Source organism: Chiloscyllium plagiosum, chromosome 24 (assembly GCF_004010195.1).
Source record: "Chiloscyllium plagiosum isolate BGI_BamShark_2017 chromosome 24, ASM401019v2, whole genome shotgun sequence".
Classification (NCBI taxonomy): domain Eukaryota; kingdom Metazoa; phylum Chordata; class Chondrichthyes; order Orectolobiformes; family Hemiscylliidae; genus Chiloscyllium; species Chiloscyllium plagiosum.
In genome coordinates this window covers 40,486,823-40,494,756 of record NC_057733.1, presented here as the reverse complement: position 1 = coordinate 40,494,756, position 7,934 = coordinate 40,486,823, and positions in this window count along the sequence as shown.

The following is a 7,934-nucleotide window of genomic DNA, read 5'->3' as shown; positions in this document are numbered from 1 at the left end:
TCTCTTGTTTTGGATTTAAGCAAGATCATGTTTGCTATTGAAAACAGTTTTGTGATGCTTGATAGTATAGACTAATATACATCTTAACCTACAGTTCTAGTGTTGTGGATTCATGTGCAAAGTTGCAGTCTCTGAGTGCAGAACAGGGCCGCATGTTGATACTCAATGAGTTAATAGCCTAAAGTCATTTACACTAACCTGTCTTCAAAATCAAAGATTATTCAGCCTGTAACTACATTTAATTATTCATTCTAACTCCTAAAAGCAAACATTTATCAATAGAGTGCAGCAAATCTTATTATGGAGAAACATTGGCTACTTATAAAAACTAGGGATGCATCGAAGCAGGTTCCAAATTCACACTAAGGTGGACAAAAAGAAAATATTCCCATGAGATTAACTTAATTACTGAATTTGCATTTCTCAAAAGTAACATAACAAACTCTCTTTTAACTACAGAACAGAATTTTAAATGCTCAAAATCTTTCAAAGACTCATACCAAGACTTTCAACTGTTGAAGACATGGAAAATTAAAAGCAAGAAATTATCAACTTATGCATCAAAGATCATTTCCAAGCAGAATTCTACCTGGAAATCTGAACACATAAACAATAGTGTCGCCCTAAGCTGTTCTTTTGAGCATCAAATAAATAATTGCCCATTATTGCTAAGTCACAGAAGCCCCATGTAAAATCGATCTGGCCTTATTATGACCGGCTTCCTTTCTTATTACTTTTGGTGAATACTGTTTGCACAGTTGTTGAATTCTTGATCTGCTCAGTTATCTCGTAATTGGAGTATGTCACCATCACCTTGGGAACAATATTTCTCGTTCTTCTCCTATCAATCCAAATGTAGTATATCAGTGATACTTGTTGGAAAAGGATTTATAGAGTACAACCAGTTCATGCCGATCATAATCCTAAACTAAACTAGTCCCACTGCCTCTGCTTGGCCCATATCCATCCAAACCTTTCATATTTATGTACTTATCCAAATGATGTTTAAACATTGTAACTGTACCTGCATCAACTATTGCACTGGAAGTTCATTCCACACACTCTATGTCAACAAATTGCCCACATGTCTTTTTTAAATCCTTCCCCTCTCACCTTTAAAATATGCCCCCTAGTTTTGAACTTCCCCCACCCTTGGGAAAAAGACACCTGCCATTCACTTTATCTATACCCCTCATGAGTTTATAAACCTTGTACACTCCAGTGAGAAAAGTCCCAACCTATCCAGTCTCTCTTTATAACTCAAACACTCCATTCCCGGCAACACGCTAGTAAATCTCTTCTGAACTCTCTGCAGCTTAATAATATTCTTCCTATAACATCAGAAGTTTCAGGAATACATTGTTAAATATTGCCCATTTGAGTAGCATTATATGTGATCAAGGCAGCTCTGAAGCAGGCTGAAAACTTGAGAAACGTTGCTGTCTGAGGATAGATTGGTTAGACCAAACTTGAATAGAATGGAGCTTAGAAGAATATGAGATGATTTGATTGAACCATTTAAAGTCATGAGGGGATGTGGGAAAGATGTGGATGTGGGAAAGATGTCTTTTGTGGAAAAATCCAGACCTAGAAAACATGATTTAAAAAAAAATCACCCATTTCAGACGGAGATGAGGAGTAACTTTATCTCACAGACAGCCGTGAGTCTTTAGAATTCTCTGTCTCAAAACACAGTGGAAGGACAGTTGTTGATTCTTTTTCTAAGTTTGAGGTTGATAGATTCTTGTTGAGTAAGTGTTATTGTACGTAGGTGGGAATGTGGAATAATCAGATCAGCCGTGATTTTATTGAATAGCACAGTAGTGGCCTAGTCTCCTGTTCCTAAATGATCTGTTTTTATGTGCATGACCTATCCAAATCTCTGGGATCCTCCTTGTCTCAATAGCATAAGATAGAAACTGAGAGATTGGAGGCAGCATCATGCACACTTACTCCACTACCATCAAATTTCTCAGGATGGATTTTATTATAAACTTGAAATTACTTACAGCTTGTTCTTACAGCTGGCACTTGTACTCCAATAGTGGGCTACCAACTGTTTACAGCATTTTCCGCATTCTGTGTCTTTTAATCACTGCTCAAGTTTTTGCAACGCTCAATGTTGTCAAAGTTTCATTTCAGTGTCTGTTTTTAATTAACTGGACTATCCTATCCATACAAGAGAAGAGTCCAGCTGTTCAATTGTAGAGTTGTCAGAGAAGCAACAAATGTGAACCACCAGTGGAAGAGCAAGCTATCTTTCATTGTCTTCAGTAGTTGGTCCAGATGTCCTGCCTACAGTTTACAGGCAGTCCCATTTGCTAGTTCATAGCTTCATGCAACACAGAAAGGGCTTTTCAGCCCATCTAGTCTGTATTGACACAGCAACCACTAAAAGTGCACTAATCCCAATTTCCTGCACTTGTCCCATATCCTTGAATGCTATGATATTCACAAATTTTTAATGTGTTGGATCTTTTAAATTATACTTCTGTATGGGACCCTCTGTATTCAATTCCCGTCAGCACTGCTGTCCTAATGAATCCTTTGAGAGCTAAATTAAGCTCAACAATATTTTTCCTACATATATTACTCCAAAGTTTCCCTGTTGTGATATGATCTGAAACATCCCCAAACTAAGAGAGAGGGTTAAACAGTGTTATTGTCTGAATAACAGATCCAATAACTATCATTGTGGATTGCACAAGGGTGTTGCAAACCTGAAAAATGAAGTTAAAAATCACACAACACCAGATTATAGTCCAACAGGTTTTATTTGGAAGCACATGAGCTTTCGGAGCTCCAAGGAGCGGTGCTGCGAAAGCTAGTGCTTCCAATTAAACCTGTTGGACTATAACCTGGTGTTGTGTGATTTTTAACTTTGTACACCCCAGTCCAACACCGGCATCTCCAAATCCTGAAAAAGGAACATTCATACTTTAATGACTCAGACTGGTTGCTTGCAATTGGCATACTGCTAATAAATTAATATATTTAATTTAAACTTGATGCAAAGTTTCAAAAAATAAAGTGATGTCTAATATCTTAACATCATACTTGTTTGGGCTAACTACATTAAGATGTTTGCTGCTTGCTTCAAAGAAAAGCAAGCAACAGAACATTCTGCCTTTTTTAATGTGAACTATGTTCCCATCCAGTATTATAACATTTCACGCATGTTTACTTCAGGACAAAGATAAAACACAATGTCTTCTGGCCTTACAATCTGTAAAGCTTATTATGGTCTCACTGAAGTGATAAAGTGTATTTGTGTTTGAATTCTCCATGTCTGAAGTGGGCTCTTTATCATGATCCACTAATGTTTGCTGACAATGATATCATGTCTCAAGCTCTGCTGTAGACCCACAGGGCAGGAGCTTGTCTTGCCCTCACCCTTCCAATGTCTAGATTTAATGTACACTACCAGCTAATGCTGTGTCAGTGGCTCCAGGCTGACCAAACGTTGACTTAGAACAGTCGCAGGAACATTGAAGCAGAGTGCTTATTCACAAACTTAAAAGGCTGATCACTTCCATATTGACATTTGCCATCAGATCCCATGTTGACAGGATCCTCCCTGTCTTACAGTTTCTCACTATTTTTCAAGTAGAACTGTGCATATTTAGTAGGGTATAAATCTTATTGACAATCAGACAATCCTCACCGGTCTAAGCCCAACTAAATTAGAAAGGTAGATGAAAAGTATAGCTGATTGGCTGATTAATCCGCACTTCTTTGTATTGCTACTTCTTTAAAAGTCCAATGTTCTCCCTTCCCCTGTGGTTTGGCTGCGCAGATATTTGACGATTAAACCCCACCACCTTCTCTTGTTATTTTTCCCAAGTAACCATTAATCACATGCTGGCATGTGGGTGTCAGCCTGTATTTGATCATGGAAGGTAATCAGATTTAAGCCTGTTCCTTTTCTATCCTCACTAAATGTTAATTCATGCAACGGTGTAGCATGCATCATGATATAGCAAGGAGATCTATCGCTGGATAGATCTAAGGCAATCTAAGGCAAGAGAGTGGAAAGTAATTCTGATTATTAATAGATCCACAACCATTGTTTGCTAATGTGTCCAGGTACTATTGAGGATTGCTTTGAGACATTTATTTTGTTAAACGAATGGTCTGAAATGAGCAAAGCTTTTTAAAGGGTTCTCTAATTATGTCTGCTTCACACAAAAAGCACACACACCATCATATATTATTGTTCGATATTGATAGTACCATGTTGTGGTATTAAATGTTGTCCCATTAATTTTCTTCCACAAAAAAAGGACCAATTGCAACAGTTTTAGCAAAGAATTCAACTAAATCAGTGGTCACACAAATATTCTTCAGGAGTTTCTCTTTACAAGTGCACATACTTACTCAAAATTACAGCAATTCTAAGGGCTTGAAGATCCAGCTCCCACATAATTAGTGAGTAGGTTTCTGAGACCCTTCAAATTATCCAACATGTCTGTTGGCATTTTTGAACTTTGTAACCTCATGTCCTCACACAAGTGAATAACACTCATTTCCCCCTACTCTAGCTATAAATCACTTGCACAGAAAATGACAGCCTGCTACATGAAATTTAAATTTCTTTTGGTTTCTTTCGTGTTTAGTTTCTGACCACAAATCTGAAAAGCTAGTTAAATTTGTATTGCTAATATTGAACTCCAGAACATTGAAAGCATCTGTGCTTGTGATAGATGCTTGCATTTAATATGATCCACCAATTATCATAAATTTTGTCGACCATCTTTTTAAAATCTCAGCAGCAGCATTGCACAGCTGATGAGTTGTCCAGAACTAGAACAACTTGATGACTTAACATCAATAAAAGCCAAAAGTAAATACATCAAATAAAAGCTAATTTCTCACCCTCTTTTTCTCTGCTGCGCTCTGTTCATTTCTTTTTATGTTTGCTTTTCCACTTTATCATATTATTGTTTATCCATTCTTCAATTACTTAAGAGACCTCAGTGAAGTGAATAGATTATGGAAACTGGGGACTTTGTCCTCAGAGAGATTAATGGGAGTTTGGATCAAAGTTTTCAAAATTGTACGTTCTGGCCAAAGTGGATATTCAGGACTTTGAAACCAAGCTTCAAAGCTGATGTAAATCAAAGCTCTTCAAGGTCTTTTCCGATATGTTGAAGATACAACAAAAGAAATTTTAAAAATGACACAGACAGAAGCTGTTTTGGACAGTGTAAAAACATGGTCTTGATATTCGAATGAGGTCCTAACATTTGTAGGCAGGTTCAAGAGAAATCCCTGGCCAGAGCTTTAGAACTCCACCAGATCCCAGAGGATAAAAAAACCCCACTAAAACTGGTGAATAAGACATACTGTTCTGAGTCTCCTCGTATCTTTCAAAATGGAGCTCAAATACTCCCTGTACATTAATTCCCAAACACGAGTGTTTTGTTTACAGGTTTTACCCTTTGGGTAGGTTGGGGATGGGCTTTGATTTCTTGGTAGAGGTTATTTAAACTAACAATTTGTTTGATTGCTTGGACTAAAATGCACCCACTATTAGAAACAGGAGACCTTAATCAGCAGAAATGATGCTTTAGAATGGAGAATGAGTTACTGATTGTCACTGGACCAAAGCTGTGAAGCCCATGACAAGCTTTGTATATGTTGGAACACCAATCACTACCAGCTAATGGTTGGGGTAGTTTTCTGCACCTATCTGCTTTCCTCAACTGGGTCAAAGTGTCCACCTGGATTACTGTGTAGAGGAAATGCACTAGTATGTCTGAACAAGCTACCTGACAAAGGAGCAGTGCTCCGAAAGCTTGTACTTCCAAATAAATCTGTTGGACTATAACCTAGTGTTGTGTGATTTTTAACTTTGTCCACCCCAGACAACTCTGGAACCTCCACTTCATGAACAAAAAGTGACAACTGTATTAAACAAGATGTAGTTTATTGCAGGATAGCAATCAAGTGCAACTATTAGCACAATAGACATTGTTAGTAAGTGTACAGGGAGCCCTAGGATAATAGCTCTGTTCTCTTCAAGGTCGTAAACATTTCAGTCTTTTCCCCTCCTATATCCTTATGACAGCATGTCTTTGTGTGGTGGTTAGTGAAGTCTCAAACATTAATTCTTGCAGAACCATTAACTTATACTACAGGCTCAAAACTATGGAATGTGGGTACAATTTTGTAAATTCATGAATGGTTTGTGAACATCGCTAGCAATGCCTGCATTTGTTTTTCATCCTTAATTACTGTTGAAATGGTGACGGTGAGCTCTTGAGCCACTGAAGACGATGTGGTTTAGGCACACCAGCAGTGCTGTAATCAAAAGTGAGTTTGAGGTTTTTGACCCAGTTACAATGATGGAATGACAACATAGTTCCAAGTCAGGGTGCTGTATGGTTTGGAGCAGAACTTGCACTCACCACCTGACAGTAGAGGTCACATGTTTAGAAAATACTTTTGAGGACCTTAATGGGTTGACTGCAATGCATAGCCCTTAATTCAGTTCAGCCTGCAGTTTACTGCTGCAGATAAGCAACTAATAATGTTTTGAATGTTTATTTAATTCAATATGATTTTCATACAGCTTTTACAGTAGTTTTAGTATAGCTGTACAGATTAATGAACATTGAAGGACCAAATAGATGTAGAGGGCAGAAGGTAGATTGGCACAGGATTATTTCAGAGACTTGATCTCCGGCAGACGATTGAAGGTGGAAAGCACAAACATCCAATTGTCAATGCTCCCAAGTCACCCAGAGTGAGGAGGAAAGGGAATGATGGGAATGTCACTGGATCAGTATTCCAGAACCGTAGGTCAATGTTCATAGGGACGTGGGCTTGACAGCTTAGGAAATTGTGAAATCTGAACTCAATAAATATCTGAAATTAAAATAAAAATGAGCCTAACTGCAACCTTGCAACTGTCAGTTGTCATACATCACACATAATTCACAAATGTGAAGGGGAAGAACCCTCCCATCCTTTCCTGGCCTGCCCTAGGTGTGACCCCACTCTGACAATGTGGTTGACTCTTAATTCCCCATCCAGTTAGGGTTCAGTAATAAATGCTGGCCTAGCCAGTCATGCCCATATCCCATGATCAAGCCTGAAAAAATAACATGTGCCAGATGGATGGATGGATGGGTGCAAAACATGTTAACTCCCTCAATCCCGAGGATTGGAAAACAGTTTTGGAAGGAATTCCCTGACCACAGAATAACTAGTGAGGCAATACTCAGGACACCTCTTCCAGCCTTTCCCATCCTCAGCACCAACAAACTTCGAACTCTTGAAGCGAGACTTGCATAAGCCTCACTTCACAGTGCTGCCTGCATCAGCTGACATAGGGAGGGCAGGCACAAACTTCCCCCCAAGTTCACAGCACTGCATTCTTCAGCATTCTCATACCAATTGTCATACACCCCTCAGCTGATAACCTCTCTTGCAGGACAGGTTAACACATGATGTCAGTTTGAGGCTATAGAGTTATGGTAAAAGGCAGGTAAGTGGAATTGAGGATTATCGGATCTCATTGAATGGCAAAGTGGAGTCATTGGGCTGAATGGCCTACTCTGCTCCAATGTCTTATGGCCTTATGGAGACTTAAGGGGGCTTCCCCAACCTTGTGTTCCTCACTCCCTCACAGGAGAAAAAGGGGTTTGTTGTAGAGACACTCAGCTCTTGCAGTGGAGCATAGTGAGGTTAGTGGTATTTTGCCAACACTGGGTCATTGACTGAGCATGTACTGTCACCCTGGAATCCCTTTCTTCTTCAAACACATGCACAAAGTTCTCTGTACACATGAAGGAAACAGTAAACATTCTATGTAAGTAGGGCTGTGAATCAGGGAAGAGCAGTCACTCTTGCTAGGACTGATAAGTGTTAATTTTTACAGCTAATGGTGAAAGTTAGCCTCACATTGAATGAATTGTTTGTCAAAAGAC